This window comes from Hetaerina americana, unplaced genomic scaffold, assembly GCF_022747635.1.
Source record: "Hetaerina americana unplaced genomic scaffold, ioHetAmer1.1.p SCAF_34, whole genome shotgun sequence".
NCBI lineage: Eukaryota > Metazoa > Arthropoda > Insecta > Odonata > Calopterygidae > Hetaerina > Hetaerina americana.
Window position 1 is genome coordinate 4,794,494 of NW_027286919.1, and position 27,688 is coordinate 4,822,181.

The following is a 27,688-nucleotide window of genomic DNA, read 5'->3' on the forward strand; positions in this document are numbered from 1 at the left end:
TCGGCATCGCGTTCCGTGACGTGGGTTGAGCGTGGAGGTTCGCGTTAACAGAGCTCCTCACTACACCACAGCTCAGAGCCGACTGCCTTTTTCAGCGTCGCTTGCCAACATACCCCCCTCCAATCGCAGCGCGTCAGAGCGGTGCTGGGCGCGCCTGGAGCGGTGGGAAAAAAATCAGTACACTTATTTTCCGGACGAACCCTGTATATGTATGCAAGATTCGTCAAAACGTGTTGGATAAGAACACGAGTGTGTCCGGCATCTTAGGGGAATTAGGCAGGAAGCCGCTTGAGATGCAGAAAGGTTCCGAACACACGAGTCTAACAATGACACAAAGTGAATTAATATGACCCCACACTATATAGGTAGATCAGACCACGAAAATAGGATAAGGGAGAAATAGATTCCAATTGAGATGGATACAAATATTAGATCTTTCCCCGAACAATCAGGAATCATAATAGTTTGAAATCAAAGTCACTCCATAAAAAATTAAAGGCATACGATTTACAAATCAGGACGATATTAAACGCTGCGTATACATACGTATAAACAATTTTATTGCTCTGGGAGCAAAGTCCTTTGGAGCAGAATACATGTTACATGAGCTTTTGAAACCTATGGATTGAAACAGGTTTACATTATGCATTGAATAAGGTAATTAAACCAGTCACAAAACACAATTTAACATCAGTTGAACGAAACATATGGAGCAATATATATATATATATATATATATATATATATATATATATATATAGAAACATTACTTCTATATCTTCAGATGAAGACGGATTGTTTCCGTCGAAATATCGAGAAATAACGTGTGAGTGTTCTTCTTTTTTTTTGTTTCTATATAGTGTGTTACTGTGTATTGTACTATTCGGCACTTCCGTGTTACGTCTACAAAAGCATATATATATATATATATATATATATATATATATATATATATATATATATATATATATATATATTTATTTATTTATTTATTTATTTATTTATTTATTTATTTATTTATTTATTTATTTATTTATATTTATATATGTGTGTATATATATATATGTATATATATGTATGTATGTATATATATAACAATAGTTATAATTACTATAGCGTAAATATTTAGCCTGATAGAACAGTAATAAGGTCATTTTGGTAGTGTGTGGTAGACAGATATTCAAACATGTTCCTGTTGAATTGGGATGTGTTCTTGGATAATTTTACATTATTAGGCAAGCAGTTCCATAGTTTACAGGATGAAATGCTGAATGACTTTTCATATACTATATAGCCGTGCGGTATTTGGGAAGAAGGAATGTTTTTGTTCGATTGCAAACTTCGATGTAGATATACGTATGTCCATCCCCCTACGTCAAATACCAGGTTTCGGAACATTGCAGTCCCACGAAATTGCAAATTGCATTCGTTGCCCCTTCCTCTTCAGTCATTCACTTAGTATTCATTCATTCCTATCTTCGATTCCCTCCTCCTCGCAAATGCACACTCATCCATCGCCATTTCTCTCCCAATGCCTCTCGTTTCTCCATCTCCTTCCAAATTATTGCCCAAGCCCTAGGACTGCTTTGTCGGGATCATTCGTGTGGTGTGAGGCGGCTGCATATATTCAATCCCTCCAAGTTAATATGCCCGGCGAAAACTTTTCTATTTAGTTGAAAATTTCTTTTTTGCTTTCAATTGCACTTTGAATTCCTTTTACGTATTGAAATTGAAAATATAAAACTTGGCCTTTCCACATCGAAAATATTTTATTTACGACCTAGGTTTCTTAATGGTATAACATCTTCAGGTTCCTTATCCGTATGTACATTCAGACGGAGACGATTGAGTTCATTCCGGTACTAGGAAATATTCTCAGAGAGTACAACGAGCACAAGAGTGGAACGATGCAATGTTTAGCTCGTCCTTAAAAACGATTCTCATCTCATAAAAAAAGAAGACATTAAAAATACGTGGGCATCGAACTGAGACAAAGCGAGGGGCTGCTGCCTGCGTTTCGAAGGGATCGGTGCCGTAGCGGATATCGGAGAAGATAAAATAGCGCTAATGTTTAAGGAAGGAAAAGTACTTCGGCTAACATTCGACGAAAGAAATCATTGAGTAAGAAAAAAACGGCAATTTTATTGACGCGACTGAGGAATGGGTTCGTTTCGAAGGCATGCGAAAATTACAGCGAAATAATATCCTTTACGGAACGGGAACATTTCCTTCCAGCGTTGGTTCCGATACATTGTGCGATAAACGGCCATTTCAGGTTCTGTTTTTTCCCAAACAAGAGAGTAAAAAGACCGCGTCGTGAACAATGGCGGCGGCGGGGCCGGAGGAGGAGAGGGATTGCGGGAGTGAGAGCCTCCCAGCGGCAGGAGAGGGAACCAATGCCCATAGTCCTCGCCGCATCGATGTAACAGATGCGCGCGCCGCCCAGCGGGCACCACGGCAACGAGCAATGGGGCAGGCCGCTTCAGGTTTGCACCGAGGGCCGCGGATAGAGGAAGAGTGGGGAGGCGCCAGTCCAGTGCAGGGATGCTGGGTTAAGGGCCGTCCGAACCAGGGCCCTTGAGCCATCGCAATGGCACGGCACGTGGGTTGTATCTTCAAAAGTCGCCACGAGAAAGTCGTGCGACTCTCTCGACGATTATCGCATTCGTCGATTATTCCTCCGAATTTTCAAAATCATATTTTTAATGACGGAGCCGATTGAAATGAATTAATATCTTGCTCAACTTGAACCTGGGTTGGACGTGTGCCCTTCTAACATCGTGTAACACTCAATTTTGAATGCCAAAGTCCACTATGTTTCCCCTATACTACGCAATATAAAATGTTAAAGAATCCTTTAAAAATCCATAAAACACAGTAATCAACCCGGAGATCGGTTTGGTAGGTGATGGTAGAGTTCACCTAGTACTAAGCCCTATACGGCGTGTGAAATTCACACATCAGGGTGGGGGGGGCAGTTCCTTAATACACTGTCCGGTTATGGTTTCCCAGGAAGATCTGGTACCCGAAATATCACATAGCTTGGGTGGAGCTGCAGGTACTCATTGAGGCTTGCCCGGGAATCGAACCCGGACCCTACGGTGGGCGGTCCAACGCTCTACCCCTGGAATACCGCGACCCATTGAATCCCCTACGTTATTAAAAATACGGATAGATTGAAATTGCCTTGTGATTTCCAAGGAAAAATACAATACAAAAAGGTTTCGAACTGGTTTCCAAGTGCAGTTTGATCAATCTGGTAGCATTGGTCAGGATGGGTAAGCATCTAAAAGTTGGCCAAATATATACATTGGCCCTGACGATGTCGACCAATGGACCAGCTCCATGGTGACGAGTGTCTTAGAAACCTCCCTTGGCACTTTTTCAAAGCCGTTTCTATTGCGGAGTAGGGCGCAATTATAGTTAAATGAAACATTTATAAACCGAACCATGTTTTTTTCTAAAACAATGGAGTAATACTTCGATGCCACCAAGACATGGTCTCTTCAGTGAATTTCACAATCATACGATATGGCTTCAATTCTTTCCTTCCTTTCGGTCAATTCGCTTTGAATATCTACGCATATGTATATTTCCGGGAGATAATTCTGTTAACCCGCTCTTAAGTGAATGACAGAAAAAATTCAAGACCTGATGTAAATGCTAACTAAGCATGGTAATGCCAACTAAATCAGTAACGGTAATTATAACATTAATGATAAAAATACTTCGAAATTATGTTAGTCTATGATCCATGCAGAATAAATTAAAAGCTTTAACTGTGCTCTAAACTGCGCAAATGGTAAGTTTTTGGAAATTCTAAGTAATATGTGCTTATTATGACCAATACATTTGAAACATCCAACACCCATGAGCGACGCAAACTGTTTATGTCTCATAAATTCTCTCGTGAATGATTTTATTTATCAAAATGCGTCATTTAACACACGGCGTCCACCGAGGAGAAATACTTGGTTGCTTCAATGCTAATAGCAGATTGTAATCTCCGTAGGATTTCTTTATTGTGATAAAATGGAGGAGGAAACGAAGCTAGCCTCCGAAGATATAAAATAAAATACAATCTAAGGCTCCCGCTAATAGCGCAAAGAGGATCGAACTTTTTAATTGCTCTTCCGCCCGGTTGGGTCGAGCGCAGTATTTTAGCGCCAGTTCGGCAACGGAATGGAAGAGTGACGTCAAATACTTTTTTATTCGAGAAAATATTTAGAAAATTCCAGCTTTATAATTCCACAGGTTTCGACGAAGCTGTGGGGCAACCTATATGGCTAATCCATTGTAAATGAAATTCCAGCGCATCCCGAAGTTTTGACGTGCTAGGATTGGTGCAGCGGTTATTTTCGCATTCCCCACGATGGAAAAATAAAGCAATGACGAGGAAATATTTGGTCTTCCAAGTGAGCATTAATGTTTGTTGAAGATTTATCCTTCGGAGCGCAGAAAATACTCGATAATTTGCTCATGAGTAAAACCGTGCTGATGTGCTCAGGAATGATTTGTGTGAGCGAGCGACAAAGAGGAAAGGAAGGAGCAAAACACGGCCATTTCGAATTCGTGCAGTAATAAACACGACCATGATTTCATGGCTACAAAGCAGCATCCTCAGATTAACACCCGCGCAGAGTTAAGCCCGGCAACGGCGCTTCCTACTCGGCTCTGCTCCGTTGATTTCCCCCAATGCACAAAACAGTTCCGATGATTGAACGTCTTATATGAATACCGAATGTTGCTGTTAGAACTTTTGTGAGTGTTCCCGTTACCCCACACTCTGTTCTGCTTTAACTCGTTATCACGCGAAATATGACGGCTATCCAGAAAATAACTTACGTTTCGACCTAGAGAGGCCCTGGGTAATGCTAGAGCCACCATATTGGTTTATAAACGTCCCTACACTAAGTACACGCATCGTGCTGTGGTAGTGTATGGTGCAGACTGCGGATCTTCTACTTTTTTCACTCTGCGAATTATTAAAATGTGCACTGCAAGAGAAAATCACAATAAGAGTTGTGAAGTGCGATCTGTGGTTAGGATTGTACTGCCAAAAAACCATAGGCCAACTGAATTTCATGGGCAACTTTGTGAATTGCGTACGGAGATAGAATAGTAATGAGTGAAGGCGGAGTGAGGCAGTGGTGCATTCTTAGTTTTAAAATGGCCACAGCACCAATGTTCACACGACGAGAGGACACACCGCAGTCGGGTCGTCTGTCTAGCCTTGTGGTGTCAGATGAACCGACGGTGAAAATCAACGCAGAAATGGGTGACAATCTTTGATTCACGATAATGGATCTCTCGCTAGACTTAGTGCCTTGCAACACTCTACACTTTGACAGGGACGCAGAATTGCAAAACTGGCGTTAAAAGTGGTTAAAATGTAAGGCGGCAGATTCATTCAAAGACTGAATTGAAAATCCTGTATATCGAACATAAATGCTTCAATATGAATGGCGACCATGCAGATAAAAGTTTAAGTATGTGCCTTTCAAAAACCTTTAATTAAGCTTAAGTCTTCCCACTAGGTTTATATTTTATTTGAAAACGTAAGTTACTTCCTGGACCAACCACCTATTATTTATTACAACACCCATTTTCATTTCACACAAGCTGGTAATAAATCGATAGTCAATTACATGAAGTTGTGATGCTTGAAAATATTTAGCAAGTGTAATGATTGTGATAGGGATGGCATACGTTTTGAATGTGATTACGACGCATTAAAAGAAAACTACTTTTTTAATCAATTTTGGGACTGAGTTTATAACAACGATTTTAGCAATAGATTATTTTGCGCAGTGAACTTGATTGAAAGAATTGTACGGTATGTACCGGGGAGAACATCTGAAAAAGTCTAGTGCTTGGGACTACAATATTGTGTGTGATGATGCCACAAGAAGACCATATTACTTTTTTATTGATCAAAAGTACGGCGCGTAATATATAAATTACATTCACTTTACATATGGCTTTTGGTATGCAGTAAATATCAAATTCCTTGGGATTAATATTTCTTCCTTGGCTTTATCACGGATAACGATCAAGAAAGTGTTGTGATTGTCAAAGCAGGGACACCACCGGTTGCGCTTGACGACAGCGCAAGAGTAGCAGTTTATTTTTATTCGTGAATAAAAAGTATTAAATGTACAAGTAACATCAATTTTAAAGTGAGTTATTATGTGCGGTGCAATTCATATTCTTATGAAAGGAAATAACATCTAAAGTCAATTAACATCAAATACTGTGCAATTCTAATCATTCAGGTCGTTCGATGATGTATTTCAGTGATGTAGCGTTAGCATTGTGTGCTTAATATTCCTGGAATAAGCGAAGAACGTGTGCTGTGCTTTTCCTGACACAATCTTTAGTGCGGGCTAAACGGTCTCAATGGATCACTTGAATTTCAAGGTGCATTGCATATTTGGCATAAAAGTTCTCGGGAAACGTTTCGGAAAAATAGATATTTTGCCAGATATTGCCACAATGCTTCAAAATTCTTCAAAGGACATCACTTGACCGTCGACGCACACTTCTGCCTCCGGTTTTTCCAAAACTCGAAGGCTCCATGGGAGGCGGATTCCGGAAGGTCCCCGGAAGTCGGGGGGACCTAAATGGAGTTGGGGAATCGCCGCGATGACGTTGCAGAAGGTCCTCGCAAGCGAACGCTCGACTCTGCTCTTTTGGTTGTCAATCAAGACCTTAAGGACGAGTTCAGCGCAGATCTTTCGCATCGCCAAATTTTCAGTGAGTCAATGGTGTGTGTGTACTGACACTGTCCTTTCAATGTCAATACTATCTGCACTCATGCGGACACTTAACTGACACGGTCTGAATTCAACACTTTACTCAAACGCTGGGAAAAACATGTCAACGATACTTTATGTACAAACCTTTTAGGCATAACTTGAGCCCATTTCTTCATGCACCATACTGATAAAAAGAGGAGGAAAGGGAAATGACGGAAAAAGAAATTGATTAAAGATATTTGAATTGTACTAATACAGATTGGTTCAGGATTTTCGTTGACTATAGAATCAAGACTTCGGGAACGAGGAGCATTATCAATTTCATTTCCATTGCCTGGAGTTGTGTGACTAGTGGCAATCCCTCTGCCTACTTTTCCTGCGTCTAAATAAAAGATTATGTTTCAGAATTAATTATGGGTTACTCTCCACATCAAGTTACGCTCAGCTATGAGCGCTGTTGTGAATTTAATCTATTCAAAGTCTTCTATTTGAGTGCCTGGTTACGCCATTGAAAGAACAAATAAAAATAATTGAAAAGAATCCCAAATTCTTATCTTTTATAGGCGATCTAATTACGCTATGTCGATAAGGCACAAAGGTTCCAGGCATCTCTCCACAAAACGCTCTTTTACAGATAGCTGTTCAAATGCAATGCAATGGGGAACTATGACTCCCTTGGCAAAGAGAGGTTACAATCAGCGTTGAGAATTAATCTTTCCATTTGGAACTCTTTTAATGTTAACAACAACTAAAGATGGCTCAATGGGGTATAATTTTGAACCTGCCTGTAATAGATTGAAAGTTAATATCTTTTTTAGCATCGAAAAGGTTTTTGGGTCAAATTTTGGATAATCCATTTTAGTCAGCTTCGATTATTCCTCCCTTCATTCCTTTATTCCCTCCAACTTAGACAGCATTTGCGCATAGCATTCATTCACTTTTCTCTGCATCTGCTTACAATTTATTTTATGCAATACGCGTCACCGGTAAGGCTGCAGAACGAGGTGGATCTAAGTGAAGACAGCGCCGGATTCAAGAGGTTTTCAAGCACTCAGACTGATTCATTAATCTTAATTGGCATGTTTCTTCCTTAATTGGTCGGTGAAATAAAATTTTCCCGCCAGATACCCCTATTTCTGGGGATTTTAGAAGCGGAGTCGAAGTCCGAAAGAATTCAATTTAGCGTTTGTCTTTTATGCGTGATTTGTCCCAAAAAAATAGGTAGAATAACTCGCGGAATAACTTTACTACAGATCAGAGTAAAAATTACTAAAACTCTTTAGAACAGCACCATTGTGCATCTACGCACTGATTTTAGTGCCTCTGCCCCACTTATGGTATGCTTCCTGGAAGGTATCCACAGTAAGGACCCTCGTTCAGGCACCCCGTCATGGCCTCTTTGACATAATCCAGCGGTCCAAAATGATACTCAAAGGAGTTATACTTTGGTAGCACCTTTCTCATGGCTACATCTTCCATAAAAATTCAATTCACTGTGGTTTTCTGAATATTGCTCTCATCTGCTAACATCCTGGCACACTTGGGGCTCAATCAGAATCGAGCATGTGTCTCACTTTATGCACGTTTCCGTCAATGTGTTGGTTATAGATGTCCAGGGCATTCTTCACCGTCGACCTCCCCTCTACCCTCCCAGACGAGGCTGTGCAGAAGGAGAAAACCATCACTTGGGACATTTCTCCATCTCCATAAGCATCCTTAACCATGATCATTGTCTCCGAAACAAATGGCCCGAGTTTAACTCAAAATATTATCGCGTTTCATTGCTCGATGGAAAGTGGCATCGTGAATTCGTAACCGTCCAACAGGGGTTCGGTTTAGCAGCAGAGAGACCGTAACGGCTCACTAATAACTGACGCGGCGAGACTTCTCCCCATTTTTCCCGCCATAAATCTTTCCACTTCAGTCGTCCGCTTCGCTTGGAAAAATTGTTTTGATTACTTACAGACCCTCCCCAACATCTTCTCAAACGTCGATAAATTCTAAGTAAAGGGAAAGGACCGAAAAAATGTCTTGTAAAACCTTCTACCCTTTACACTTCCTGTCTTCCGTATGTTGCATCATCACCACTGCGTGCCGCCTCGATCTCCACCCTCACCAACCCATTCAAACCCTCCAACCTGACCTTGCGACCCGTCTCCCCCTCCCACCTCCATCAATGACTGGATTTTCAGAAAGCGCACCACCCAACGCAATCACCTCTCCAAAGATACGTACACAATGCGCAAAATTCTAATTATTTCCTCAACTCTCTTTACTCCGAGTGGAAGCTCCTAAGCAAGGGTCTTTCCTTTCAACCAACTTCCTAAAACAACCACGACACCTTTTTTACCGATACCCTCAACTTTTACCCAAGCTAAATGTAAAAGGCATTTTTTCATTACTCATCCTATTCACAAAGAGAAAACTAGGCCAATCCGCGCCGCACTCCATAAATATGAAGTCCCGTTCCTCCCATTCATCGAAACCTTTTCCTCGCCATTATTCAGAAGTGATACCTATTAACCCCCTGCTATCCAACAACCCCCAGTCTGTCCTCCCTCAGTTCTTTAAATCCAAAAAAATAATAATTTTCCAAAACTGAATCATTCCCTTTAAATAAAAGAACGCATCGATAATCCCAAAATCCTCATTATTTTAGCGAAAAGGGGCTCCACGGCCCCTTTAGCATTTTACACAAGATAATAAATACAATATTCCATATTTTCCTCTCATGCAGGAAATTCCATATTTCCTGCATATAAAATTCGCTGTGAGATAGCTCCTCAAACAGAGCCATCCCCAAACCTTATCATTCAAAAGGGAATCATATCCTCTCTAAAAGAGAAAGATCTCTGAGAAGGCCTATCAAGCGAAGATATCTCAACTTTTTTCCCACTAAATCCTAGCTCCACTCACTTCCACATTATTCCTAAAATTCACAAACCCAACATTCCTGGACGCCCAATTGTCTCTCCCCCGGTGGAACCCATTCCCGCCTTTGTTGAATGGTGATTCCTCCTCAGCCATCATGAATAAAAGATACCATTCCCTAGGAAAACAGTTTTCTTTTCCCCAAAATAAATACATAGCGGTGGCCACCGTTCACGTGACCTCCCTCTGTGCAAGCCCCCGCACATATCAATCCCCTACGAAGGTTTTTTTCTCTCTCAAGCATTTCCTTCCCAACGTCTCACTCCATTAGTTCCTTGCACGGATTTTCTTTCGAAACTTGGAAAATCCATTAAAACGAGCAACTCTTTGGCATTTAGCATAGACAATGAAATGGAAGATTACGCGCCATATTAACATTTAAACGGAGAAGCAAGATAGAGCTAGCAAGGAAAACACAGAGAACACAAAAAAATGAAACTCACACGTATTCAGAAATTTCGGTGGCTGAGCCTCCTTCCTCTGGGGAAAGAAGGAACTTGGGAAAGTGGCTTGGCCAAGGGAAATTCGGAATCCGTTGAATTTCATTTATTTGTGTTTTTCCATTTTTGTTCGCTAGCGCTTATCCGTTTAAATAATTATTCAGATCTTAACTTAAATAAACAAATATATATATTATTGTGTATATAAATATATATATATGTATATATATATATATATATATATATATATATATATATATATATATATATATATCTATGTATATATATATATATATATATATATATATATATTCAAACACGAAATCCCGCCAAACGGCGAATAAATACTCATATATACAGAAACAGATATAAGGAAAAGGGATAGGAACACATATAAAGGACGAACACAATAGAGGTGGGGAAGGCGGAATCGAACGGATCACAAGAGTAAAAATATTTCCTCAACCGGGACTCGAACACCGGATCTTTCCACTTGCCGGGCGGATGCTCTTAACCACTTGAGCTATCGAGGATAGTCAATTTACCCTGAGATCCGTGGGTCTAATATGTCGCCAAGCGCCCCGATTCTTTCAGCCAAGAGATGGCGTCAGGGGGCTGTTTCACCCACCAAAGGAGAATAGACAATACACAAGGAAAGGAAAGGACAGTGGGTTAGAATTCATACAACATCATACAGGAAAGGAACAGTGCGTTTCGTGGCACGCATAGCCAGAAGAAAGAGATGAGCCACATTGGCCAAATACACATTCAAACACGAAATCCCGCCAAACGGCGAATAAATACTCATATATACAGAAACAGATATAAGGAAAATGGATAGGAACACATATAAAGGACGAACACAATAGAGGTGGGAAAGGCGGAATCGAACGGATCACAAGAGTAAAAATATTTCCTCAACCGGGACTCGAACACCGGATCTTTCCACTTGCCGGGCGGATGCTCTTAACCACTTGAGCTATCGAGGATAGTCAATTTACCCTGAGATCCGTGGGTCTAATATGTCGCCAAGCGCCCCGATTCTTTCAGCCAAGAGATGGCGTCAGGGGGCTGTTTCACCCACCAAAGGAGAAATAGACAATACACAAGGAAAGGAAAGGACAGTGGGTTAGAATTCATACAACATCATACAGCACTGTTCCTTTCCTGTATGATGTTGTATGAATTCTAACCCACTGTCCTTTCCTTTCCTTGTGTATTGTCTATTTCTCCTTTGGTGGGTGAAACAGCCCCCTGACGCCATCTCTTGGCTGAAAGAATCGGGGCGCTTGGCGACATATTAGACCCACGGATCTCAGGGTAAATTGACTATCCTCGATAGCTGCCTTGATAGCAGGACGTGCCTGTGTTCACCGAGTGTCTAAAATCGCCGGCGTCCGAGGCTTCGGTCGCCGGGGTTTGGAGAGCGGCACTGCCGGACTCTCTTGGAAATCGAGGTTCCGATCGTGTTTTGTTTCGAGCGGCGGTTGACCGCCTAGTTCATCAAGAAGCGCGCAGTTTGACTCTCGACTTCTTCCGCCGGGAAGGCCGTACTTTTGTTTTGTTTAGTGGATCAAGACTGACCTTGACTCCTGGTGTAGAGCTTAGGCTCCTTTTGTTTGCTACCGCCGGGTGCGTGTGGCGGGGAGGGAGCGTTCGTGAGTGTTTTATTTCCCTTTAAAGTGCTCGTTTTTTTTTGTTGCGCTTTCCTTCTTCATGCTAGTGTGCTGAATTTGATTTCTTCAAATGGCTGTGCGCCGTTTAAACACGCTCGCCTTGCAAGTTGACGAGAAGGCGAAGCCCCCTACCCCGTTGGAGGTCCACCTCTTCACGTTAGAGTCGCTGGGCCTCACACCCGAAGAGATAGTGGCGATCCAATTTGGATACAATCGCCATTTGATATTCCTGAAGTTGGCAACCGAAGCTACAATGACTAGGATTTTAGACAATACTCCGCGGAAACTACCGTTTCCGTCTTTAAGTGACCAGAGGACGACAATAAGAATTGACGAGACTTCCGGCAGCCCGTGTAATGTCAGGGTTCTTTGTCTCCCCGTGGAGACCCCATTGGAAGACATAACAGGCGAGCTCCAACGCTTTGGTAAAATACATCGCTCGTGGGAGAACAGGTGGGAGGGAGAAAATATGGCGCGGGTGCTTACTGGCACCAGGGTTGTGCGGATGACGGTCGAGAGAAATATCCCCTCGTACCTCCACATCGGCGGCAACCGGGCCATCATCATCTATGAGGGTCAGCGCCGCACTTGCGCCCGCTGTAATCAAAAAGGCCACGAGCGCAAGACCTGCCCTCGGAACCAGGGAGGTAAGAGCTATGTGGAGGCAATGACGATGCCCTCCAACCCTAACGCCGCCGTGGAGATGGACGAGCCCGAAGTGGCTGTGGAGGAGAGAGCGCGGTCGCTTCTACTCATCGAGGGTGCGGTCCCGGCTGCTCCCGTTGGTCCCCCGCATCTCCCTTCAATTGGAGGGAAATGTCAGCGGGAGCGAAAATCGTCAACGGAGGAAAGGGAACCGAAAAAGAAGAGGACAGACAAACCCAAGCTCCTGGTCTCGAATACCGTTCTACAAATGGTTCACATACCTACCACCTCGCCTAATATCACACGACCTCCAGCCCCCGTCTCCGTGAGCTCGTCAAATGAGGAGGGATGGTCTTTCGCCCCCCCTCCCCCCGCTCACGCCATCGACGCCCTCGCTACGCAATCCTTGCATCACGGGTTTCAAACACCCCAAGAACCTCTGGTGACAGGTGAGGAGGATGCATCTGATTGCGATGTTTTCCAGTCCCCAACAGCTCATCCCTCGACCCCTTTATCATTGACTGTAAAGGAAGCGTCACCGACCCCGGAAGTCGACCCGTATACAAGTTTCCTAAAGTCAAAAATCCCACATACCCCATCTTCTTTCCCCATTAAGGACAGTCAATGTGTCGACGATCTTCCCAGCGCTTCTCAAGATACGGACCACAAGCAACTATCTCCCCTGATTTTTCCCGACCACAACCCTTCCGCAGATGAGCCCCAGTCCGCCACTCCGACCCTCCCCGAGGGTGCGTCCTGCCCCTTGGCGGCCCCCAGCGGTGCTCCTTCGAAGAAGGCCCCCTGTGGAACGCTGCCGAGTTACCCGGTCTTCGTGGAGACCACGGCTGGCTCTTCCTCTTCGGACGAGGCCGGGGGGGAGGGATGTGGCGAAATGCCGCGTCCTCGCTCGTCGACCCGTTGGACGAGGCGTCCCGGGAAACGACGAAGCACTCGTCGCCCGGGGTCGAGTCGCGACCGGAGCGACGCTAGCCACGATCAGAACTCTGGGAAGTGATGTCCGGTAGCCACCCGGTGCCGGACACACCTCGTCCATCGTTGAAGAGTTTTTTTTTTTTTTTTTTTTGCTGAATGACTGATTGAATCGATAATTTCAACCCTGCCATTGATAATTTCTTACAATACATAATTTTCGATTGCTAGCTACAATCTCCCTCCTAATATCTGTGGACCTTGTCTTCCTTTCTTTTTTTTTTCTTTCTAAATGTTAATGGTCAAATTCACGAGTATGCGTCTGTATGCATATGCTTATGTATGTGCGTGTGGATATGCATGTGTGCGTATGTATGTACAAGTGGATATGTATGTGGGGTATATGTATCATATATGTATCCATGTATACACTTATACTAAAGAAAAACATGATGTACCCATAATCTGTGACCTGATATTATGCATAATGCTAACAAACTCTGTAATATTCTGAACCGAATAAAATAATTTATATCATAGCTCAAGTGGTTAAGAGCATCCGCCCGGCAAGTGGAAAGATCCGGTGTTCGAGTCCCGGTTGAGGAAATATTTTTACTCTTGTGATCCGTTCGATTCCGCCTTCCCCACCTCTATTGTGTTCGTCCTTTATATGTGTTCCTATCCCTTTTCCTTATATCTGTTTCTGTATATATGAGTATTTATTCGCCGTTTGGCGGGATTTCGTGTTTGAATGTGTATTTGGCCAATGTGGCTCATCTCTTTCTTCTGGCTATGCGTGCCACGAAACGCACTGTTCCTTTCCTGTATGATGTTGTATGAATTCTAACCCACTGTCCTTTCCTTTCCTTGTGTATTGTCTATTTCTCCTTTGGTGGGTGAAACAGCCCCCTGACGCCATCTCTTGGCTGAAAGAATCGGGGCGCTTGGCGACATATTAGACCCACGGATCTCAGGGTAAATTGACTATCCTCGATAGCTCAAGTGGTTAAGAGCATCCGCCCGGCAAGTGGAAAGATCCGGTGTTCGAGTCCCGGTTGAGGAAATATTTTTACTCTTGTGATCCGTTCGATTCCGCCTTCCCCACCTCTATTGTGTTCGTCCTTTATATGTGTTCCTATCCCTTTTCCTTATATCTGTTTCTGTATATATGAGTATATATATATATATGTGTATATATATATATATATATATGTATATGTATATATATATATATCTATGTATATATATATATGTATATATATATATATATATATATATATATATATATATATGTGGGTCGCGGTAGTCCAGGGGTAGAGCGTTGAACCTCTCATCGGAGAGCACGGAATCGAACACAGGCCCTCCGGTACGTTCCACAGGAACAGAGCATCGGCCCGGCAACCTGAAAGATCCAGTGTTCAAGGAAATATTTTTGCGTTTGTGATTGGCTCGATTCCGCCTTTCCCACCTCTCCTGTGCTCGTCCTTGGTATGTGTTCCCATCTCTTTTCCTTGTATTTATTTCCCTGTGAATATGTATAACTTGGACAGCAACAAACAATACAAGTACAAGAGAACATAAGGAGAAAACTCACACGTTATTTACTGTACTGAGTATTACCTTTTCTTCCGAGGAAGACGGAGCTAAATTCCGTCGAAATTATTAAGAAATAACATATGAGTGTTCTTCTAATGTGTTCTTATATTGTTCTACTCGTAAAAACTTTGATATGGAGCGTAGCTCTGTACGGCGCGGAAACGTGGTCATTGAAGCAGGAGGATAGACGTGGACTGGAGGATTTTGAAATGTGGGTGTGGAGAAGAATGGAGAAGGTGAAATGGACAGAGAAGAAAACAAATTAGGAAGTACTTTGTATGGTGGGCGAAGAGAGGGGTTTGTTGGGAGCAATCCTATGGAGGCAGGAAAAATGGATGAAGGGGGTATTGACCGGCAGCGGGATGTTGAAGACTGTAATTGAGGGGAGAATGTTAGGCAAACGAGGAAAGGGAAGGAACAGGATAGGGATGTTGGGCGGGATGAAGGGAGGAAGGAAGTACACAGAGATGAAGAGGGACCTGGTGTAGAGTAGGATGCTGGATTGTGTTTTGTTAAGAGTCACAACATATTTATTTTGCAGTTGTTTCCACCAAAAACCTACCTATGGAGTGCTATAAGACAATATAAACGTTATTCCTGTTAAGGTATGCAGAATGAAAATATTTCTTTAATGGGGATTTGAAGCTATTGCCCTGCTCGGGCTAAGTCCCGTGAATGCTGTATTAATGAGATTCTACTTAATTTTCAAATTTTAATGCGATTAAAATATTGCGAGAATTTGCTTGTCTCTCCCTCTCTCGATAAAATCAGAGTTCATCCGACTGAAATATATTTTCGTGACCGGTCACTGAATGAGTAAACTTTGTATTTTTCACTTCTTCAGTGACGATGAATTCTCTCCAAGGAGTCAATGTCGCTGAATGGTGGTGTACGGTGATCGCGCTGCCATTGAAATAATTGCGCCCATCGGAAAGTTTTCGGGATTGCGTAATGCATGCGTGAAAGAGTTCGAAAACCCGTGTCGGATCTCGATTCCTGTCCTGTTCCTTCATTTGGAAGGCCCTCCTCCCTGTTGGGGATACGAGAGGGCGACGACATCGGTGTGTGTGGATGCGAGCGTGCGTTGCCGATGGGCCTCGGGGGCGACGGTGGCGGAGGACGAGGGCGGGGGAGCGGGGAGGAGAGGCGGGCAGGAGGAAAACAGGAGGGTGGTGGCGCAATTGGGGGGGATAAGGGGACTGGGGGTGGAAGGCAGCAAGGTCTCGGGGAGGAGAAAGAGCTCTCTCTCCCTCTCTTCCTCCCTTGGAAAACTTCGAGGCGATGTTTTCTCCGAGAAATGCCTCGGCGTAAGACGTGTAAACTATTGTGACTTGTACGCACACACATGCATTCACGCACGCACACAAACACACTCATCCTCAGCGGAGAGGGGTAAAAAGTGGTGGAACCGGCCGAGAAACTTCTCGAGTGTTTGGGAAACCTTTGGAGCCGAGAGTTTGCCTTAATCTTATCTCTCCATCCCCCCCTTGTCTCTCCCAAACCCCCCTCCGCCCCGGGCCCTCCTTTCGTCCTTGGAGCGACTTCTCTTTCCGCCTGCGGCCCTCGTGCCGATCTTGACTCGGGGCCGATCTCACGCGACGAGACGACGAGCGAAGTTCCAAGCGACACGAAGGCGGACATCCACACCTTCGTCGCTTCCCTTTGACCACGCTAAGGGATGTTGTGCGAGGGTAGTCCCAAAAGTACTCGGCCTGGCCTAGAGATGACTGGCAGTGGTTGTTTGAAAAATATCACTGTATTAGAAAGTACGCAATCCATAAAGCATTTGTTTCAAGTTTGAAGGCGCCACGTTGTTTACAACTTGTTTGGCAGCAATCGATAGCGAACGCTTTCAGCGAATTTGTGAAAATGGAGAAAATTGGTCATCGTTATGTGATACAATACTTTTATTTGAAAGGCCTCAGCCCAACCAATATAAAAGCTGAACTGGTTTCTACTTTGGGTGAGTCTGCTCCTTCGTTTACAATAATAAACTATTGGTTAGCAGAGGTTAAACGAGTCCGTACGAACTGTCAAGACGAGCATCGCATTGGTCGACCAAATGAGGTGATGACTCCAGAAATGGTGAAGGAAATCCACAAAGTGATACTGAATGATCGTCGACTTAAAGTCCGCGAGATGGCAGACATAGTGCGGCAGTGCGGTTCATTTCATATTAACTGAAAATTTGGGCATGAGAAAGCTGTGTGCAAGATTGGTGCCGCGTATTAGACTTAAACAGTTTATCTGGGGTACCCGAAGAAACGAAATATTTCGCTGGGCGTTCGCCCAGCGAAAACACTCTCGATAAAGCGGCTTTTAGATTGTACTCAGCACTTGCACGTAACATCTAGACCTTTTTGAGGTTAGGACTTTTTACTAGATGCCTATAGTGTAAAAGAATACCAATCACGACCTCCAGCGGAACTACGATTTCACAAGAAATACATATTGAAATTTGTCCGGAACCAAGCGCCGAGCCTATTTATATATATATATATATATATATATATATATATATATATATATATATATATACATTATATATATATAAATATATATATATATATATAAATATATATATATAAATATATATATACACACACACACATATTCAAACACGAAATCCCGGCAAACGGCGAACAAATACTCATCATTTATACAGAAACAGATATAAGGAAAAGGGATAGGAACACACATAAAGGACGAACACAGGGGAGGTGGTGAAGGCGGAATCAAACAGATCACGAATGTAAAAATATTTCCTAGATATATATTCACCCAGTACTTAGAGTGGCGGTAGTCCGTTGGGTAGAGCGTTCGACTGCTGACCGGAAGTTCCCGGGTTCGATTCCCGGGACATTCCGGTCAGCAGTCCACATATATATATATATATACATGATTTCGACAAGATACACGGAAGTGTTGAATAACAAACTTTGACAGCAACAAACAATATAAGAACACTTAAAAAGATCAATCAAACGTTATTTCTTGATCGTTTCAACGGAATTCAACTCCGTCTTCATCGGAAGATATAGAAGTAATGACTGCTGGAATAGTAGAGGTGAGGGGTGCGAGAGAAAGGAAAGGGGGCCAGGGGAAGGGGAGAACGGGAGGCGGAGGAGTGGTGAGAGGAATGGTTGGGGGGAGGAAAGGGAGAGGAGTGGCTAGAGGGGAGCGGAGATAGGGAAGGAGGGAGAGGGAGGAGGTGGAATTGACACAAAATCGGAAACGAAAATAATCTGCTCGCCGCAACTATTGCAACATCCGAGACCCAGGTTTCAACTTACAAAGTCGTGATCAAGATCCTGCAAGTCGAAACAAAGGCCAGGCAGACCAAAACACATGCGGAAAAAAAGTATTCATCTGTCCGGTATGCATCGCTTCCATAAAGTGACAATTCAGGCCATTCCCATTAGGGAACGACGTTGAGGCCCGGATGCTGATAGGCCATACAGAGCCAAATGAATGCCATTTCAAGAGTTTTTAATTCTATAGGGTTATCGGATGTGGGAAGGGACGCTAGGACGGAAACATTGTAGCACTGGTTGAAGGGGGTTTGATAATGGGAAGCAAGTTTAGGGATGAGGAGACCCGCGGACGGGGAGGAGGGATTGCACAGGGGCGGTCGCTGTTAATCCTAAGGTTCAGGGGTGTGGAACATTGGCCTATGTAAAAGGCCGGGCAGAGTTTACAGGTCAGAATATAGACAACTTTCTTGGAAGTGCAGAAGGAGTGGGGGAAGGGCGGGAGAGAGTTAAAAGGTGGGGTGGAGTGGTGAAAATAAGGCAGGTTTTACATCTTCCTCGATGACATGGTGTGGGTATGGCTCTGGGGGTGTGACGGGATATTGAGAGCGGCCTGGTGGATTTGAGGATATCTGCTAGGTTGGCGGGCCGTTTGAAGGTGACAGAGGGGCATTTGGGAAGAAGGTTGGAGGGAGTGTTGTGATTTTTGAGGATCGGGAACAGGTCTTTAAAGGATGAATTTGAGGGACTGAATGCCTGGGAAGTAGGTAGTACAGATTGAGAGAGACTGGGAGTCTGCGATTGAGGCAGGCTTGGGGGTGTAGGAATTTTTGAGATTTTTTATGGAGGAGAGAATCTGGGTATCCTCGTTGGAGGAGGGAGTGGTGAAGGTTGTTGAGGTAAGGTTTGTTAAGGGATTCGGGATGGTTGAAAATACGGTAACCGCGGATAGAGAGGGAGTAAGAGAGAGTGCGCTTGGTATGGGAGGGGAGGCAACGAAGATATTGCTCCTTATTAGTAGGTTTAGTGTGGACAGATGTCAGGAATTTGTTATTACTAAGGGAAATATTGACATCGAGGAAGGTGATCTGAGAGGATGAAATGGTCGAGGTGAAAGACAGAGATGGGGAATCATTGAGTTGGGAGATGGAGGAATTGAGGGAATCTATGCTATGTGGCCAGAGTAGAAAGATGTCATCAATGCATCGGAGACACAGGAGTAGTTGCAGAGGATAATCGGAGAGGAAATTCTCTTCCAGGACACCGAGGTAGAGGTTTGCATATGAAGGGCTGAATCTACTTCCCATGGCACAGTCCTTTTTTTGGAGGTAATAGTTATTTTTGAAAGAAAAGGAGTCGCGGGTGAGAATGAAATTGGAAAGATCAATGAGAAATTCGGTGCTGGGGATTTGAGGGGTAGGGCGTTTGGAGAGGAAGTGGTGTAGGGAAGGAAGGCCTCCTTGGTGAGGAATGGATGTATATAAGGAGGTAACATCTATTGTAGCTTTCGTAATTTGGGTGTCAGGAGGGAGGGAAGTTGAGTGGAGCAATCTGAGGAAGCGGTAGGTATCTTTTATGAAGAAGGGTAGGGAGTGAACTAAAGGTTGTAGGTAGTAGTCCACGAAGGCGGAAATTCTTTCGGTCGGAGAGCTACGAGAGGAGACTATAGGGTGGCCTGGGTTGTTGGGTTTGTGGATCTTGGGAAGGATGTAGAAGTGAGGGGCGTGTGTTTGGGAAAGGAAAAGGAAGGAAATGTCCCTGGAGATATATAGTATTCTCCTTAGGGCCGTTATCTCGGAGGAAAGGAGGGTGGAAGAGCGTTAAATGGTGGGATGGAGTGGGGTGGAGTGGTGAAAATACGGCAGGTTATATATATATATATATATATATATATATATATATATATATATATATATACTACCTTGATCAAAACGTTCCCGGAATAACCACCGTGTGGCGCTCCCATCGTTCCGATTTGAGTTCTGTTTTTTTTGTTAAATTGGTACATCTGTTGTTGATATTCCCTTTAAATCTTAGTGTCATAACTTGACATTTGCAAAAGTTACGTAGCCAAGAGTACATCTATCTCTGTGTGTGTTGGCGATTTTTTACAATTTCAGAAATGGATTTAAATTTGCAACAACGAACTTGTATTAAATTTTGCGTAAAAAACGGATTTAGTGGCGCACGGACGTTGGAAATGTTGGAAAAGTGTTTCGGCAACGATTCTCTAAAAAAAACGGTCGTTTACCAGTGGCACGAGCGGTTCAGAAGTGGTCGTGAGTCAATCGAAGATGATGAACGCAGTGGCAGACCATCGACATCGAAAGTCGGTGAAAAAATTGATAAAGTAAAAGAAATGTTGGTCAATAACCGCAAATTAACCATCAGAGAAATAGCGGAGGACTTGAACATTGCCTATGGATCCGCCCAAGACATTGTGGTTAATGATTTGGGTTTCCGTCGTGTAGCAGCAAAGTTGGTGCCAAAAGACCTCAATTTCATGCAAAAAAGAGACCGTGTTGACGTCGCAAAAGACATGATTTGCGAGGCTGAATCCGATCCCACATTCATCAAAAGGATCATTACTGGAGACGAGACGTGGGTTTATGAGTACGACACGCAATCCAGACATCAGGCAAGTGAATGGCGTTCACCAAATGAGCCGAGACCAAAAAAACCACGTCGTTTTCAGTCAAAAAAGAAGGCAATGCTGACGGTTTTCATGGATTACAACGGTGTAGTGCATCATGAATTTTTGCCAGAAGGCCAGACAGTAAACAAAGAGTATTATTTGGGCGTTATGAGACGTTTGCGTGAAGCAATTCGCCGAAAGAGACCAGAAATGTGGGCAGAAAACTCGTGGATTTTGCACCATGATAACGCACCGTCGCACAGTGCTATCATTATTCGTAATTTTTTGACGAAAAATGCAACAAATACCATCCAACAGCCACCGAATTCACCTGATTTGGCTCCCTGTGACTTCTTTCTGTTCAATCGAGTTAAAAAACCATTACGGGGAACGCGTTTTAGCAGCCGAGAGTAAGTAATGGAAAAATCGCAGGAAGCACTGATGGACATACCGAAAACCGAATATAAAAAATGTTTCGAGGATTGGATCAAGCGCTGGCATAAGTGTGTTGCAGTCGATGGGGATTACTTTGAAGGGGACAATATAGATTTAGATGAATAAACTTGTATTTTTAATTTTCTGAATTAATTCCGGGAAATTTTTGATCAAGGTAGTATATATATATATATATATATATATATATATATTTATATATATATATTTATATACATATTTATATATATATATTTATATATATATATATATATATATATATATATATATATATATATATATATATATATATATATATATATATATAATTGTGTGTGTGTATTACCTGATGATGATGCACAGAATCGAAACAATTGTCGTCAAATCTTAAATCTTTATTTTGGAAATGTTAATTTTCTTCTCACCTTCATAACGAAGGAATTCCACAAAGTTAAACCTGAAACTGTTATGTTTATCAAGAATACAATAACGCAAGAAGAAGGAAAACGTTGCCAAATCTAGCGACAATGTTAACTATGATTCCTTCGGAGACGTTACATTCGGCAAGATGGCAACACCCACGCCGGGCGTAAAATAAACAGGGATCGGAAGAGGGAGCGAAATTCGGGGGGGGAGGGGGTGGATGCGGGGGAAGGAAGTGGACAACGAAAACAGGTCCATCAATCAACATCGTCTCGCATTAGGGGGCGCAGGACAGAAATATTTCATCTCAAACACTCTAAATGCTCCACCCGATCTAAACGGTTTTAAGTACAAAACCCTTCTCCCTCCCTTCCCCCTCACCCAACCACCCCTGGTGCCCCTCCCCCTTTTTTGGAATGCGCACATCCTCGCTCCTGAAGCAAACGGTTGAATGGAACCGGAATAAATATTTTCATTCACAAAAAAAACGGAAAGTTTCCCCGACCACCATCACCTTCCTCCCAATATATTTACTTTATTTAGCGTTTAATATTTTTCCCCCTCGCTCCAGTCAAGGAACATTAGTATCGGTGGGAAGAGCGTCTCGGCGGGGGTTGGTGCGTCCCCACGTCCTCCCTCTTCTTCCCCCTGAAGACTTCTCTCTGTTTTATCGTCTCCTTTCCTTGCCATTCTCCCATCCCTCTCCTACGCCGCCTCCTCGCTCGCTCCCGCCCACTTCCACCCTTCCTCACCCACACCCCCGTGCTCCAACCCACCCTCCCGACGCGTATTTCCCCACCCTAATCTCACCCCGTGCACTTCGGGACAGGGTCATTGAGCTCCCCCCTCCATGGGGATGAATGAATAATTCGTAGGAATTTAAGCCAAATTTTCGTAAAAAGGCGATGTGGAGAAATTTAAGAGGGCGGGATTGAATAAGGGGTGAGTTTCGAGAGGAAATTGGCCCTGAGCAGTGAGGAACACGTGGGCACGGAGTGAACCCTGTCCACGACTGCGAAATTGGAGCGAGGCAGGGGAGCTGACACACTTCCTTTAACGCCTTTTTTTTCTGTTTCAGTGACATCTCGCGAAAGAATATTCCCCTGATCTGGCTCCATCAGAATTCCATCTCGTTCCCAAGCTAAACATTTCCCTTGGGAGGCGGAGAGTCTCTTCAGGCTAAGAACTAGAAGCTGAAGTTGACGTGTATTTTGCAGACCTGAAGGATTTTAATTTTTTTTTGAGATGGGATCGAGATATTGGAGTAACGCTTGGCCAAGTAGCGCATTAGTTGAAAGGAAGACTGCGTGGAAAAATAAAAAATATAAGTTTCACTGAGGTAAATTGTATATTTCTCTTCCATTACGAGAACCTTTCAAACTACTCTCCTATTAGAAATCACCAATTTGTGGCGCGCTTCATTTCAAATTTCTCGAGATCCATTTGCCCTTGCGCTTTCATTATAATAAGGGAATCCCAGATCGTCTCGAAATTTCTCGAAAGGCTGAACACATTGGAGCGTGATCGCAATCATATTCGCGGGGAACAGCACGGGAGGGAACGGGAGAGAAGGACGAAAGGGAAAAGGGGAGGGGAAGGGGATATAAGGTGAGTGGAGAAGGGGAGGGAGAGGAAGCCGGGGGAGGAGGGGTGGCGGAGGGAAGGGATCCCGAAATGGGAAATGAAGGCACGTACCGAAACATCTGAGAGAGAGGTTTCGGAGGAGGTGGGGGAATACGCTGATGCGGAAGGTGAAATTTTTATCCCACTCAAACAGTTCGTTGTCGGAGGTGGAGAGCTGGGAGCGCAGTTGACAAAATCATTTAAAACGTGTCGCCAAATACGACTTATGTCCAGGAAGTAACTTACGTTTCGGCCCAGCGTGGCGGTGGGGAGTGCTAGAGACATCCTCTGGATGTTTAACCTGCCCACACTCAGTGTGCAGACCGTGGTTCTTCTACTTTGCTCCCTCTGCGAACTGCTGAAATGTGCGCTGCAGTAAAAAGTCCCGCGAGTTGTTAAGTGCCATCTGTGATAAGGTTTTCACAAAAAAACTGACACAATCCAATTGAAATATTCATGGGAAACTATGTGAAGTGTGTACGGAGACGGAATAGTAATGAGTGAAGGTGGTGGAGTGAGGCAGCGGTGCATTCTCAGTTTAAAAATAATGGTCACAGCAACAACGTTCACGACGAGAACCGTAGTGGTGGTCGGCATAGCCTTGTGCCAGTTTGACTGACCAATGGCCAGTTCTCGAACATCATGGACATTTGTCCGTTCACTCTTAAACGAACAAAACTAGTGATTTACAAGACTGTCACTCATCCCTCGGTCAGTGCACACCACATATCACTTGACGGGTGTCAGCAGGTTGGTAATTCATTGCCAGTAAAACAATTTTAGTCACTAAACAGATTTTACATTTGGCGGGATTTCCACTCGTATCGTTCACTTTGACTCGCCACTGTAAACAAACGGCAAGCGCCGCGCGGCCTTCCAAGCAATGCAGCTCGAGGGGTATTGTCCTAGTGTGTGTGTATTCGTTAATACAGCGACCAATTGGCTTCCCCCACTACCTGTACTCGCTACACGTAACTGGAAGTTACTTTCTGGATGGCTCTCGTATAACCCAAAATGTAGCGTAAAATTCTGCAATAGACCAGAGATTCTTTCTAAAAATAATGTCACTAAAAATATAGCCAAATTATGAAAGTACTTGGCCGGGCATCGAGGGTATTCGGTTCGAATCCTGGTCAAGTTGAATGAGATCTAAAAACTGTGCAATTCCTACTTTGCGGTCTACGTCAGCGAAAGACCCTGTGAAAGTGGACAAGAGTCTGCTGCGGTTCTGTGAATGTGAAAATTAAATTCTAAATATTTCTAATTATAATTACCTTACGTATCCCTTACGAATTGAATTTCTGAATGTTACTTTACCTAAAAATCTCTTTTATAAACATAATATTTAAATAATACAGATGTTAATAATGTCTTCGTTTTTTAGAGGAATACTATTTTATATATAGGTCATGTTTTAAGAGAGGCTGTGGTAGTTCTTCGAAGACAAACTTTAAGGGCTTTATTTTTCTTAGAAAATGTCCCAGCATGTGCTTTAATAGATCCAATATCTTTTATAAAATGTCGTGTACCTCGTAACTCTTACAGCATTATTTGCCCATTCTTGATCATATCTAATTCATAAAATATATTTTAAAATATTGACAGTCCTCTGAATTCAATTTGTTTTGTGAAGGGTGAAGTGGATGAGAAAGTGTATTTTAATGGATTTGCGCAAATTTTCGCAAAGTGTAGTTGAAATCGCTTCTACAGTGAATTTTGGCTCCATAGGGAAAAATGCGGGAAAATTGGGGAACATTTACTTAATATTGCGAAAATACCAGTAAATTGACAACTACATAGTGTGGTTGACACTGCCTAAATCAACCTGTGGCTCGAAGAAATTGTGGTTTTGTTTGAAACTTTCGATTCCTCTCGGCACCAATTGGGACCTCCGCTCTCTTAAAGGCCACTCTTATCAACTCTCTTCGATTGACAAAAATATCATCGCCGCCCGCATTTTCTCCGAACCTGTGCGGCCATTGGACTCCGGGTCGGACACCCTTAGCGATTCAGAGACGTAAAGAATGAACGCCGACAAATACATTCTCCTCTCTCTCTCCTGGCGAAAATTCTCTTTGAGAAGCGATGCTGTTGCAAAAACTAAAGAATTAAGGCCACTTGAAAGTACTCATCTTTTTTGGGATTTCATTTCTTAACAAGAGAAAAAGTAATGTGCTGAGGCGATATCAGGCGTTGAAAATTAGTGTTGGATGGTTTAAGTTGACAATTTTAAGCCAGGAAAGTTTCATATTTACACAAAAATCAGCTTACATGTTCTATTATCATCATTAACCGAAAGGAAATCATTCCCCGGACGTTACCCCGCCGACCCCGGTGGCTGCGGGGTAACGTCCTCGTCTGTCATTCCAAGGGTCGCGGGTTCGATTCCCGCCTGGGTGAAATTTCCTCCACCTAGGGATTGGGTGTTTGTGAATGTGATCATTGTTATCGTTGTTAATAGTTCGATGTAAAGGCCAAAATGTGCTGTTTTCGGACTAATACTGAATAAATAAATAAATAAATAAAATGAATACCTGATACATCATTGGAAGGGTTGAAAGCTGTCCTGAATTTATCCTCCGTCTTCGTGGAGTGCGAGAGGTAGTGGAGGGAGCGAATCTGTCGTAGTATTGGCATACATGTACACACACACAATGGGGCAGTACGCCTCGGGCTGCAGTGTTTGGAAGGCCGCGGGTCGTTTATTAACTATAGTGTGTCCAAAATACAATTGAAATTCCCACCAAATGTGAAGTCCGTTCAGTGATAAGGTTCATTCTGATAAAAAACGTCAAACCCTTTGACATTCATCATTTAAATTTGTGCTCTGTACGGACCAAATGTGATGAGTGGCAAGAGTTGTCCGTAAGTGTTGTCGTTAATTCAGGAGTGAACACCAATGTCCATGATGATGACAGAAGCGGCCTCCATCGTCCGCGGTGAACAATGAACTGCACCTGAAAATCGACGGGAAAGTTGGTGAAAAGCGGCGTTTTACGATATCTGAAATCTTTAGAAAGTTTTCAAGTAGATTTCTACGACTCTGCTGCATGGAAACATGACTAAAAAGTTCGGCCACTAAATTTTTTTTGCTCGTCTCGACGAGGAACTCCAAGATACCATCATCGGTTGACTGCAGTGGTAAAATTATATGCCGAAGGAATTTAGAAACTAGTTTAGGCATATGACATATGTTTATGAAATCTATTTGGCGAATATGAATAAAATAATAGAGATAGTGTGTAGTTTTGAGATACAAAAAATAATAAATTGTCTGTATGGATTCCAGTGTGTTTTTGATAGCATAAGGGAGGTTATTTTCTGGATGACCCTCGTATTAACTGGGCCACCAAGATCCTTAGTTTGGCATTCGATTTTTTTGAGTGTCGTTCACGGTAAATGCAGTAAATTATTTTATGGTTGGATATCATGAGATATAAATGGTGAAAACAGTCCCACTCTGCAGATCCACACTAAGAATGTTCGTTGCAAAATCGAGTTAGCTTATTCATTACGCCTCCGTTGCCATTTATTCAGTTCATCTCGGCGTGTGAGGAAACAAATGAAACGAAGCTTGCGAGGGACGAGCGTTTTCACGTTAGTAGTGTTGTTGCATCTGCAGGGCCGAGGGGGACAAACACGCGAGCGAAATAAATAAATGAATGAAAGGGTTGCAAGGGGCAGGGGGAGGAGAGGAGGAGGGGTCAGTGGGAGGAAGGAATGGGGGAGGGGAGAGGTGCAAAGCGGGGGAGGAGGGGTAGAATAGTTTTCGGGCGCCGCGTCTATAAGAGTGGAAGGAAAAAGAAGGAAAGTACGTCGAGTTCTTTCCGGAGTTGCGTAGGGGGTTGGAGTTGGGGGATGGAGTTTGGGGTTGAAGTCGGAAAGTTCCGCTCGTATAGGTTAAGAAGGAAGAAAGGAAGGATCTCTTTGCAGAAGGGAAGAATGAAGAGGAAGGGATTGGGCGAGGATATCGGGGGGTGGAGGGAGGGAAAGGGGGTGACTGCTGTGGCGATTTAAAGAGAGGGTCGTGTTAGAATCCGAGGTCGGCGGTATTTGCGGCGCGGGGGGGCGGATGGGGGGTTGAGGGGGGAGGAGGAGTGTTCTCTCAACTGCACGACATTCGGATCCAAGTTGCTAACATTACGGGACATTATAGCAAAGATATCCTAAAAAACCAGATAATATGCCGCTAAGCAAGTTCAAAATTAAAAGCACTTATTTGCGTCAAAATAACTATTAATTGATGTTGCTCATGTATTTACCTTTTTGTTGAAATTATAATACTTGTTGCTAGATATATTATATGGTTAAAACGAATAATAATTATTTTTTTATTTTGATTCGTTAA